The sequence below is a fragment of the Bactrocera latifrons genome, unplaced genomic scaffold, assembly GCF_001853355.1.
Source record: "Bactrocera latifrons isolate USDA-ARS-PBARC rearing strain unplaced genomic scaffold, ASM185335v1 scaffold_192, whole genome shotgun sequence".
Taxonomy (NCBI): domain Eukaryota; kingdom Metazoa; phylum Arthropoda; class Insecta; order Diptera; family Tephritidae; genus Bactrocera; species Bactrocera latifrons.
Genome location: NW_017535430.1, coordinates 514,636 through 528,758, shown reverse-complemented (window position 1 = coordinate 528,758; position 14,123 = coordinate 514,636). Strand labels below are relative to the sequence as shown.

Here is a 14,123-nt window from a genome sequence, read left to right as displayed (position 1 = left end):
CAGTCCAACCTAGAGAAAAATTGTATCGACAAATGCAAAATTTAAATTGAAAAGTCTTACTATTTTTTGCCCACAGTGGTACATCAGGATCTGGGGAAAAAAGTAATGAAAGATACTTCAAACCTCCAAAGAAATGTACAGATCGAATATCAAAATGCAAAAAATGCGGGAATTTCATTATCKTTTAGGGTTTAAGAAAGTATCGTTAACTGATTAAGTTCTATGGAGCTCACTAAATATTTTACTTGTTAGRAGATGTATTTTGAGACGGATTAAGAAATGAAACGGATCTAACAYTAAATCGGTGTCTCCTTTCTTTCTGAAAATGTCCATGTAAATAAACTTTCAGTAGATATACTATATATTTGTCAAAGTCCGCCTGGATTCCGTAAGTAGGATTTAGAAGTCTTATCAAAATTTCCTTTATTAAATATTAATAAATTATTAATTGCTACTCATCAATAAAAAAAAAAAAATAATTACTGACTAAGGGATACGAATTTGGCTTTCGATTAAGATTGTGGCTATCTTTAGTAAGAGCTTAACATACAAATATTTATTAGAAAAATGGTACTCACAGTGTACTATCTCAAGCTTTCTCGGTGTCCACTCTCTACTAATAAATATATTATTTTCTGGTTTAATTCCACATTCTTTTTACAGCCGRCATCTGATATCGCATATTTGAAACTGTTATATAAAGAGACCTGAAAAAATAAAAGTAAATAAATTRATAGTTCTATTAGCCCACTATAGGCTAATAAAAATTCCTGACACTTTGACTCTAAGCACGCATAAAAATAATTCGCTCCGCTATAAAAATATTTCTGCTATGTATGTAGTTATGTTTTACGAAGATTGACAGATGCAAAGTGCACACAACGCACTTTCATTCAAGCTCAAGTGTTCAAAAAATTATGCATAATTTTTATATAAATAAGTATCAGTGATATACAAACATACCCTGTAAGAAAAACACTAGTGCCGAACTGTTAACAATTAGTATAAAATTAGGTAGTCAGAGAACGAAAACGAACACATAAGTGGGCTTGTAGACACGTGTAGTGAAACAGCCAATATGTAGATTCGAACGAAGAGACCTCTTACAATTAACTTACGCCTTCCTTGCGTTACAAAAATTACGAACATATTCCAGTTCTCAACTAAACGCTTGTCATCYTAATCATAATTCCCTGCTGGGCCTGCAATCACTCATATCAGTAAACAAGATCATGTTCACGATCGGGCAGATGATCTTCTACATACACTGTGTGTGAATCAGCATTAAGTGAAATAAAAGATCTACAAGGCCCTGGAGTGATAGTGGTTAATGGGCAAGCACACTTAATCAGCGATAGTTAAAGAAGCGCTCATATTTTGACGAATGAACGCACAAATTTGCCACTGACAGTTGACAGCTGTGCGCCAGCGTACGCACAACAATGATGAATGATGATGACACGCATGACGTTTGATCAGCATAAAATTGGCCAAATTATTTCCGTCACTGGGTCACATACGGAGTGACTCGACAACAAAGACATTTCATGGATGATTATTATGTATTATGTCTATGTAATCATCTATATCCACAGTATAGTATTAGAACATAATAAATTTCGTATAATATTCAACCGCATTTCGTTGAAACAAATTTATATATATTAAATAACGGAACCTGTTCCATACATTAATAATAGACCACATATTTTGACACGCATTTATGCATCAGCTATGACACATGTAATGTGACAGCGTTGCTGAATGGAAACGTCACATCTGACAGTTGAAATGTCAACAAGCGTAAAACGCTTACAAACCCAGATATATGAATGTAGGTGTGATTCATATAAAAGAAGTAAAATGTATTATAGCTGTTTTTATATGCTTCTAATCATTTAATTCCAAGGTGCGTGCAATGCCTTTGCACCCACCGCACCGCTAAGCCAGAGTTGCATGTGCCAATGTCAAAAAGCAAACAGCAAAAACAAAAAAAAAAAAAAAACACGTTGCACTCTCTCTCACCTTTTGTTTGTTCACAACTTCTTTAAGGGAAAAAGTGCTAAAATGCATATGGCAATTAGAAAAATTGGAAAGCGAGCGCGACACGCGAAGTCGTCATTATGTTGTCGCTACGTCTATCTGACCGGCGGAAATGTCATAACGATAAGCGTTGAACGGTTGGCCATCCCGAGGTGGTTTGAATAATTGCACTGTGTGTAGGTGTGTATAGCAATTAAATGGATGGAAGTGTGGTGAAGCGGAAAATGGGCACTAAAATAACGGTATAAAGGGGAGATTTTCAAAATATATGTTACTAAGATAAGCGAGTGGAATGCAGCCATGTGTGACGTTTACACACTTTTAGAAATATTTTTTTTTGATTTTGTGTGGTATTGTGTTGACCACAGCAATATAAAGTGTAAAATTCTTTGAAAATTTTCAGTAAAAAAGTTGATTGATTTTTACAACTATCGATGAACCGTTTTTTAGTTAGTGGAAGATTTGAACTAATTAAGATTAAGATTTTTTGAAAAACTCTTTACTCTAAAATCTATCAGCAATTTGTTAGGTCCAATAAAAAATATAATACAATTTGGTTTCATAGAGTCATATGTAGAAACGAACTAAGCAATAGAGCCCAAAGTTGTCTCGATATCGTTATATACATATAACTTTTCCAATTTTTTAGTCTAGTAARACCTTTTACAAAAATTATAAAAAATGATGTTAGGTCTCAAAAGTCATCCATTTTCTGGCTTTGATGAAGTAGGCAGTGCTCATGAATAGTACACAACCATGTCTTATCGATATTAAATGTTAATATAGCACKCAAAGCTGGTCTGCTCGGATGTTTATCAAAGGTATCTAAACTTAGTTTAAATTAGCTCGAGAGTTTAGTTTTATGGAAGTAGAGGTTGACTATTTTACTCCACAAATGACGAATGTTTTGGTAAAAACTAGACAGAAAGAATATTGATCAAAAAATTATACGTACTTTCCATCAAATATCTACGCTAAGAGTTTATCTAAGACATGAACCTTATGTACGAGGAATTGTCAACGAACAATGCCACTTTAGTTTGACCTTCTGATACTATGTTAAAATGAGTAATCATTTATATACGYTGCATTTAAATAACTGAAGATATGGCCTTTAAATATTATACATTCAATGTAATACTGTATTTAACATAAACTAAAAATAATCTTTATAATCAAAATGACGTGACGAGATGAGTTCCGAGTCTGTCCGTCCGTCTGTTCCTCCATCCGTGCAAGAAATGTCTTGAGTAATAATGAAGAAAACTTCTTGAAACTTGATACACATGTTCCTTGCACCCAAACATGGTTGGTATTGCAGATGGACGGAATCGGACCATTACCATTAATTGAAGAAGACCCAAATCAGTCTCTCACATGTCATTCTCAAGTGTTGGGTATCTCTGTGACRTCGTTGTGCCAAATTCGAATCCTTACAAGTTCAAATTGACCCAAGAAATGAAAACGCTTGACCGGAATCGTCGTGTGTTCGTGAATTGGGCTGAGCAAAAATTTTAAAATGATCCGGATTTTCATCGAAAAATCATCCKTAATCCTAATGGTTGAATGGCTTTRTCARTAGTCAAAATATGCATTATTGGTCAGGCAGCARTCCACACGTWCTCCATGAGTCACCATTGCAACTCGAAAAAATTACGGTGTGGTGAGATTTATSGGCCGGCGACGTCATTGGGCCGTACTTCTTCCGTGAGGATCAATACCGGCACGTTACTGTGAATGGGAATCACTACCGCGCAATGATAATTGAATATTTCTGACGCGAAGTGAATGATATGGGCTTGGATARTATGTGGTTCCAACGAGACACCACAARCCACACAGCGAATGGCATAATCAATATATTAAATACTAAGTWTGGTAAATGTGTTATCTCACGAAATGGCCCAGTGAATTGGACGTCTCGGTCGTGCGATTTGACTATTTCGACGATTAATGAACTTCGTACGAACATCGAATGTGAAATTGAAACAGTAGCGACCGATTTATGCTTGAAAACCGTCGAAAATTGGGTTCAGCGTCTGGACTTCTGCAAGCGGGCAAGTGATTAAAAGAATCAATCGAGTTCCATACATAATGACATCGAATGTACTTTTAYAGAAATAAAGAATTTCGTTGATATTTCAAACTATTTTTCTTTCATTTAAAGAACTTTTGTAGCGTTTTTTCTGAAAACCCCGTTTTTGCTAAAATAATTTATTTGCTGGATTTTTCAATAATTTTCGAACCCTTATTTTTTTTTGCCTATTCTACGATGTCTTGTATGGCATTCTAGCGAACTGAGTGTGCAGGAAATAGACTTTGCTATCACATCTCGATGAAATTTTTATTGTTGGCACGAGCRTGTCTGGTATATACATACCAACTTTCTAAAAAACGGGGCACGAAAAATGGTTTCACCAGGCTTGATACTAGAAACAATCACTATTCAAGTGTGCAAATATATCCCAGAGAGTGTAGATTAAAGTTATTCAGTTGTTCTGACAACCTCTTAGCCATATTGTAAACAACTTCGATGCCTATTAATAGTAATATTGTCGATTGTCTATTAATTAATAATATCAGTAATCGTTGAACAATGTGCCACATGCTTATTAATTGTGAAAGTTCTGACACGTTGCGGCGCATGCTGAGCGTTCGTTTGCAACTTGCTTATGTAAGTATGCTCATAATACACAATAAAATTTGAAGGTTAAAACATAACGGCATATTAATTGCATTTCTCAGCTGTGCTTTAGTATGTCTCATCTCTCAAAAATGCTCTGCAAATACTTTAATTAGATTAAAGACTACACATATAGTAATTTGTCGCTAAGTTGATTAAGTAATATTTGAAATTACAACAACAGGTCATAAGTTCAAAACATTAATTGTAATAAACACCCGATGATTAAAACATTAAATTACAGTATTTATAACCACATTGCTAATATAGTCTTTCCTAAACGCTAATAGGCGCTCGAAAGCTCTATTGAATAGGAATTGAAAGCCCAAAATAATCAATGAATAATTCTCATTCATTAATGAAGTGGCGGTATGGAGGTCGTGTTAGTCGTATTTAATTAAGAATATCAGTTTAATGGTAGGAGGAGCACGTTTAGTAACCAAACGATGACATCAGAGTGTCATATACTATGTATTAAAGGTCTGACATTAATGGGTCGTTTAGAGGAAAACAAAAAAAGTTAAAGCATTGTGTGCCAAGTGAAAATAGTAAACAAAAATAAACATAAATCAGGTGATACTTATATATAGATATTTGCCTATTTATATATACTAAATTACTCATAGTTAAGTCACTASAATTTATTAATGCAAAAAGGAAGCGCAGAAAAAGCGGCGAAGCAGCAAACTAGCGTATTAACCTTCAAATGATAAGATAGAGGCAGAAAGAGAAAAAAAACTAATAAAAATATAATTTATTGATAAATGTGCTAATAAACAATGTCCGAAGACGAAATATGCTAAATAAAAGTCTTCGCATGCCAAAAATTGCGTTAGATAAATGTTTCGACACAATAAACGTCACATACAAATGTCAAATTTCCCTTGATGTAGAAGAAATGAGAAAATAAATATGTATGGTTAAAAAATGTATACACTTACTAAAACAAAGATATGCATATTAGAGAAAAAATCGGAAAAATCGAGWAGATGGGCTCTACGGAACATATTTGAACACCTTTGCGTAAAAKGCTATGGGTCTAAAGCCGGTTTCGAACAAACGATTTTTAAGGAATCAAAGAAGTGTGTTCGTCAGTTTCTTAGATATCTCAACGAAATTTTTTACGTACGTGCATTTTGATATTAAATTGAAAATTTGTCGGAATCAGTAAGATCGGATCTGAAGATATGCGATCCCAAGTGTCTAAGTCTTGACCTCCTAAATGTGGGATAGTCAATAAGGAGGTGTTGAGTTGTTTCCACCTCATTTTCTTCCATACAGCTTCTGCAGATGACGTCTGGTAAGATTACCAGGATGTTATGGCTGGCTTAAACCCCACAACTAGGGAGAGGTTAGCCTTATTGAGAGCCCTCTTGCTCTCGATCTAGGGCTAAAAGGCTTTTGCGACAGCGTATGTCCCAATGGTGGCCTAGCGCTGGTCATGCTCCCGCGAAGCCCATCTTTCTAGTAGTATAACACAAGAGGATACGGAAGCACCGACTCACTCCCATTCTACTTATAGCGGTTCTAGGGTGCCTTTCCTTGCTAGCTCTTCAGCTTTACAATATCCTACGATTCCGCTATGGCCTGGCACCCATACTATTATTATCACAAAGACACTCGATGCTATTTATATCGAGGTTGAGAACTCTTTGACTAACCCTGAACGCACTATTAATGAGTTCAAGGCTAGTTTCATCGCGCTGCTATCTAAGTGGATGGTACCTTCTATTATCCACTGCTACTTTAATGGCTTGGAAAGCCTTGTAATAGTCAGAAAATCTGAAGCTGGAGTTGATRGAGAGCTCCYGACAGTAAACSCCTTCACCAACCTTCACCCCAAGCTTTGACCCATCCGTGAAGAAGCTCACTGCCTCTCTTCTCCAACGGCTTCTTTTCGCCCACAACTCCCTCGCCGGTATAAGGGCAGAGAAGGAACCGCCAGAGTTCAGTTTGGCGACTCCATGAYCCAAATGATCCGGTACGAAGTCAAAATGTGTGAGAATTTCCAAGTGTTCAGACAGGTGCTCTTTTAGGAATCSAGATTCTCTGAGTCTCATAGCWACTTTCGCAGCTATACACCTTCCCACGATGTTTACGCGCACTATGGGTATCATGGCATTAAGTGCCATGGTTGGAGTAGACCTTCGTGCACCACACATGCTGATTTACATATTCGGATTTTTTAAACTTCGCTTTAACAATCGCTGTCTCGACACCGACTTTAGACCCATAGTTTCTTAAGCAMAGTTGTTCAARCAGATCCATAGAACATTTTCCGCATACCTTTATAGCAACAAAAATCAACCTACTCTAATGCATACRTATATAAATGTGCATACGTTTACCATCAGAATAACATCACTGTGTATAATTAGATCAAAAACAAATGTTCGAAAAATATAAAAAGAAACAAAAGACAAATTTTATTTATTTAGTTAATTTTCTTGGGTAAATTAGGCAGCTCATGCCAAATTAAAATTTTACAAACAGAATATATGGGCGAAAGTAGTATGCTTGTATGCCTGCGCAAGTACTCGTAAGTTTATAAGTAGTGCTCGAAATTTGAAAATTTCTTTTTCAAACAGAAAATGAGCGACATGGAATTTATGGGTATATTCTCACCTTCAACGCTTCATTAAAATCATCATCAACACATGGCGGGATACTTTTGTGCATGTACATATGTACATGCATATGCATATAGATATATGAAACACATGTAAATTTAAATTTCTATGCATGTACATGCATACATATACATATATAGTATACTAATTTATACAAAGTAACGGTTTGTCTAGTGTGGGAGYGCATTGTGGAGGCTTTTAGCCGTAAATTTATGGCCGGCAAGCATTTTGTGTTTCCTATTGCTACTAAATTTGCGAGGGATTATCTAATTTATTAATTCGTATCTTGAAAATGCGCCTAATTAAGCCTGTTGACAGTGTCGAACATTTGGTAAATAAAGTTTATTTGATGATAAGCAGCTAGTATTTATGTATATTAGATCMCGGGAGTATTAACAGATATCATATATTGCCACTGAGTTGTCCAAATTTCCSTGGTAATGAACTTCAACTACTCAATTGCTGTCTCATATCGTTTTCGAAAAATTCATGCATAATTAAGTTTAGTAAATTGTTTTATTGCTAAAGAAATATATAACCCTGAAGAGGTCCGAAAATAGCCTTCGAGCTTATTAAATGGTTTAAATTGCAATTTATAGTCAGGAAAATTGATAAAATAACTCATTCATTCGGACTTTMTTATGAAAATAAGTAGAGAGTCATCTCCTCCACTTTCAAATCTGGACAACCATTTGACATATTTTCTTAAATGTAATACTCTTTAAAATAATAATCTTTAAATTTTAATTATGCTATTTCAATCTTAATATATTATATTCTAATTATATTTCTTATCTTTYGATCTCGTTACAGGTAATGTCCAGAATATGGAAACTTTTACTTAAAATCACATGAGATTTAGTATATCGGATGATGACTTACATACTTATATAAGATACATATATATATTTTATAGAATAGAAATATTTAAATAGAAAAGAGCTAATTAAAGGCTCACTTGGGCCTGTGTAAGCAATATTTCAATATTTTTCTTCTTAAATCTTAAAGCGAAATGTATTCTCTAATGAGTTAAGGTATTATGGTTTAACTGATATAGAAAATACTGACCAGCGCCGTGGGTAATAATTCGTATATTAAAGACAAATGGTGGGCTCTAGTGGAACCTGTAAGATATTATACATTCCTCAAAATGGTTTATTTTTCGTAAATGGATGGAATACGATAACCCAAAGTAASACCAATAATGTTTTTGGTCTGAAGACCAAAGCTTGCAGGATATTTTTCTAGATGAAGAGTGGCCCAGAGGGTCTCTTCATCTTCAAATGCTATATTACTATTTTAAGCTAAGTCAAAAATGGTAGATTTTGAAATAAATTTCCCTATGGATTAAGTCTTTGATAAATGTCAAATAATGTATTAAACTTGTCAGCTGGTTTGACAGCTATTCTTTTAGAAATATTTTAAATGTGCTCCATTTCAAGATTCTCTACTGTTTTAAAGAAAGAGCACATTTAATGATCCATTCGTTGAGTCGTTCGAGCATTACGACTGGTAACTGCCGAAGGACACGCGTGATATTTTCAAGACCTGAACCRAAGCGAGATTGTCCGTATAGASTGGGTCTCAAAAAGGGTGATCGTGTTTTTACAGAACGATGATTTTCGTAGTAAAGTTGAATAATTTGTATACACTTTGTTCAGCCGTAAGCGCCTTTCCATGATGAAATGCCAAACAATACTAAGCAAAAATAACATGACAATTTGACACGACTCATGCGTGATCTGTCAAAAAAAGGCTATTGGAAAAAGTASCTTTACTCGGAGCACCCGTTACCACAAGAATATTGAATTAGCAAACGGAGAGCAAAGCGAATTCCTAATAACTTCCTTATGTCATTTCAGTTAGTTACAAACGCTTCTACAATAACAATTTTATGTCAATGTCYGGCCATTACCAACTAGAACTTACTCTTTAACAAATTCTAAACTCAAATTTTGTGAAAATTGGAAAAACTGTGAAAACTGGGTCATGTGAATGAAGCCAACCAACAAATGATTTTACTGAGTACACAAACTCGTGTACAAACAGTTGTCACATGCGAATGGCGAGCACTATGTACATTTGTCTATATACATATAATATAATATATTCATAAATGTACTCCAACTTGCATTGTTTACTCGCGTCATTATTTATTGATGCGCTTATTGACTACTGTTGCGGCGCTTTGTCACTCTGCGAGGCGGCAAAAAACAAATTTTATTTATTTAATATTCGCATTTGAATCTCATTTATCATCGGTAAATAAAAACGACGAAAGGAAATGTGCAAAATAGAAGCAGCTATTAGCGCAAAAGAAAAAATTAGCAAAATATTCTAGCCTTTCAGCATTGTGCGAGTATTCTCTCTCATATGACATAAATAAAAAGTCTAATGAGTAATGTCAAAACAAGTCGTCTTGSCGAGTATATTTAGCTCAAGTGCACGTAAACAATGCCTTGACAGGCAGACAGAACTTAGATTATTTAAATTATRCAACCCATATGGAAATTTGTGAATTTGAAACCGCTGCTTGTGAATTTGAAACCGACACTTGTAAGTCACTAAAACTTACCGATCCAAAYGAGATTARATATCCGAAAATACAGCCCTTGGCCGGATAAAATCAGGCCCAATTCCTGTAATGTAGAACCGACTGAGTTTTAAGGAAAAGTTTCTGTGGAAGTTTTATGATCATTTGCGGACTGACAACAGCAAATAMCGCAGCTGATGAAACGATGAGCTGTATGAGATACAATACGACRRCATTGACATATGTAGTTCAGCGAATTAAGAGACGGTGGCTAGGTCATGAATGAACTTAGGTTCTGAGAGTTTTTTACGACGCAGTACCCACTGCGGGAAGCAGAGGAAGAGAATACCTTTACTTCGTTGAAAAAAACCAGGTGGAGAAAGAATCTTCATGAAGCAAGTTCTACATATAAAAAAAAAAAAAAACGTATACGTACGTAGTTCTTCGGTATTTTGCAGRCGCCGAATGATTGTTAATGGAGAAGCCATATTTTCCGCCCAGTTTGCGCGGAGCTGCTAGTATAGCGAAATCTATTTTATAAAGACTTGTGTCCAAAAGAGCGCAGTTCTGCTCTCGATCACTCGATCACGAAAACTTGTATGAAATTTTCCATAGTAGCCTGRAAATTATTGATCTTAAAACACCTTTAAAAATCCCCAAAAGAAGTTCTATCTCCGATAATAAATGCAGATAAACTCACTTTCATGTTTATATTAAATATTAAAATAAAAAAAATTTTCGAAATTGAGTGTAAACATTTATATCAAAAAACCAGTCACCGCCTACAACAACAAACAACATATGTATGTACATCATGTCTACAATGCAAATCAACAATAATGCGCTGTTCGTTTACATTCCACTTATTCAAAAAAAAAAAAAAAAAAAAAAAAAAAAAAAAAAAAAAAAAAAAAAAAAAAAAAAAAAAAAAAAAAAAGAAAAAAAAAAAAGAAAAAAAACCGGTTACAATGCTAACTGATCAACATGTGGATGTGAATATCCAAATCAGCTTCTTTGGATTAGAAATTAGTATTAGAGACGCTACTAACCCATAAAAGTCAGCGCACAAGCGCGTTAAAGGCAATGTCTTTACAACTATTGTTTGTTGTTGTGTGGGCAGTTATTTAAATGATCGCAAGTGTCAGCAGATAAATATTTACGCAAACACATTTATTTAGATTATACAATAAAAGCTGAGGAAAATGAGGAAGTGAAATATCAACAAACGCGCTGTAAATGGAGAGATCGAATTTTGGGCTTGCGCACAAACAGACAGACGGAGATATTTGTTAAAAAGTGACTCACCTAAGAGCTAAGTGATTACAACTTACTATGCTTAGTATGCTAACGGGTTTCTTTAATCTTTTATTTTTGTATTTTTTTCAATTTGAGCGATGAAAAGTGCTGATCTAACGATCAAGTGATTGTTTAGGCCGGTTAAATATTTGATAAGACTTGAAGTGAGCGCCTTCTTGTTTATTGGCGTAGACATGGCATGACAGTGTCCGCCTTAGCTTCAGTTAATTACAATAATATAGCGTCTTGTTGTTTTTGTAAATTTATTCATATTTTGTCGGTAGTGGACTACCGTTAAATGGGATTGCACGCCTTTTAGGGTTAATTAAGTATTTTAATTGTGAAAGTGATAGGCTAATTGACCGACAGATGGGTACAAATTCATAAGGCCCCTTTTTTCAAATTAAAGAGACATCTCTTGATTAAAACCTGCTTATCAGCGYTAAACTTCAAATAAAGCCGAGAAAGCAGAAAGTGAAATCCAAATAATAATTATCAATTAAATAAATTTTGTTGAAAAGCGCTAAAGTGACGTCACCAAAACAAGCGAAAACCATAAATTGTAAAAAAAAAAAAATTTAAATATTCTTCATACCTATACCTACATATTTATACTATCTGATCAAATTTGACCCGTAATATTTCAGAACCATGTTGATTTTTCCTAGATTGGTTCAACGTTTTTATATCCGTGTGATTTCAATATATCCCTTAAGGTATTTTTTGTAGCTTTTTGTTTATAACGCGGAAAAATTKTTTGGCGATATTTACCATGAAACAAATTCCAAGGGAATAACGGCTACGGAATCGAATCATTTTTAAAGTGTTTTGGWGCGACCATTTTATCTAGAATACACGTATTTGAGTAGCATATAGCATTCTTTGAAGTTCCTAAAGCCATCGAAAAATTTTCTCCTGCGAGTTGTCACTTTGTTAAAAACGATCACATCGAAAAAGTTARAGAAACAACGCTTGAAGATCGTCGACAGAACGTCAACATCTCTTATGAACCGACTARCCACTGTAACCACCGATATGCTTAATGTTTAGGGTATGAAGGCTGTCACTAGTGGCTGACCTGAGACCTGAATTTTATGCAAAAGGTAGCTGTAGATCTTACAGTCATCAAACGCATCATTTGCGCTGATAAKATGTGTCTTTATGAAAATTACATTGAAACTGTCCCACTATCCAACGAATAGCGYTCCAAAATCGAGCCGAAACGGAKGCTTATAACAAGTATATRGAAAATKGGATTAGGAGTTAGATTGCTTATATTGACTCAGGACCTTTTTTAAATGCGAAATTTTTTATAAAAATAAGTGAATGATCATCTGGTACCATTTCTTTAACTCTCTGTGTAACGATAGAGTGGGCGAACCGAATCTATTATCATAGAARTTCTCTAAACCAACCCCGAAGGTAACTATAAAAAAATGTACAATATCCAAAATAAAAACAAGGAAACTATTACACGCGTCTTTTGGAAATACTGAAGCATTACGTTTACAAACTGAAAAAACAAAACAAATCGGCAGCCCAAAAGCAAATTGGCCTCGCTAGAACGCAATTCGGTGCGTGCACACCCAACATTGACTTTGACTTTGGCCGATGCCGATGCCGACTTTCACATTGGCCGCCATAGAAATTGTAATTATTTATTTGCAAATTAATTTACTCATTAATATGCCAACGGAATTAGCGATATTTTTTCGTTCCTTTTCATACGAATTAATGAATTAATTCGAAATAATTAAATGAGTGGACGCGATGGGTGTGTGAGAGGAAATATTATGCGGCGACATTTATATCTACGTATAAATATGTTTCTATGATTGACGTACTATATCGTAGAAATATTAAAGACGATTAGCAATAATTTGTTTACTTTTCAAAAGAAGGTGTAATGTTCAAAATAAATTAAATATTCTTCTTCCGAATACTTTAAATCTATATGAGTTTGGATAATTGGCGGCTAGTTCACGTTCTCGACTTTTAACAAAGAAACGTCTTTGTATATATATAGAAAATATCAGACTGTTGAGGCATTTAGGGAAAAAATTATGAGTTCTTAGTGATAATATGAACAATATCTATCGAGACTCAAAGGAGTTCACTCCCGTGGCAGTGTCAAAGACGTGTCATAATTTTTGAATCCTTCTTTCTCTGTGTTTTCACTCATTTTCAACTAGATATTTGCTAAAGGGAGGATATAGTATGAGCTCTGAAGGTAACTGATTGCCTAAAAAGCTTAAGGGGCATGTTTAGTGTGACAGTCTAAATAACTCAAAGTTTTGGCAATTTTTGGCAGCCACAATTTGATTTTCTATCAGATCAAAAAATTAGTAAGCCATTGTAAAGAGAACAATATGTGGTATAGATCATGCAGAAAAGTGGTAATGATATACTCATTTGTAATCGAATAATCGTTGAAGGAWATTTGAAAAACTTAGTTTGGGGAAAAAGGCGTTTAAAGTTGGGCTGATAGCGCTAATTGAACTGAGCGGCTATATTTTAGAAGGCTGTACATTAAAAATCGTTACATATATCGATTTAAAATTTGTATATGCTATTTTTAAGGCTTTAAATAATGYTTTTAATTTTACGCTAAGTCTGCCCTCCAAAGATAGCTTCCCTCTTAGAACTTAAATCAGCAAGGAAGGACTGTACCGAAAAGAAACTGCACACTTTCAGTTCAACATTTCTCATGAAGTAGCCATTTGATCACAATGCGGTAAGTACTGCTTCGTGATCAGTTCTGCTTCCATTGTTTTTTTTTTCTCCGTCATGTAATGTCATTTTCGCGATGCCTCGATTCAAAAATCGATGCCACCAAAACAAAACATTTTCCACAGAAAGCTAACAAAACGGTTTAAAGTCAGTGTAAATGGTGTGAAAAATATTAAAATAAAGTTCAAGGAAACAAGTTCCTTAAAAG

At 34.6% G+C, this 14,123-nt stretch overlaps 1 protein-coding gene across 3 annotated transcripts in view; it reads left to right on the top strand.

The window, feature by feature from the left end:
- LOC108967620 (aminopeptidase N) overlaps positions 1-14,123 on the top strand; it is a 150,454-nt gene that overhangs the window by 15,604 nt on the left and 120,727 nt on the right. The window lies entirely within an intron of this gene.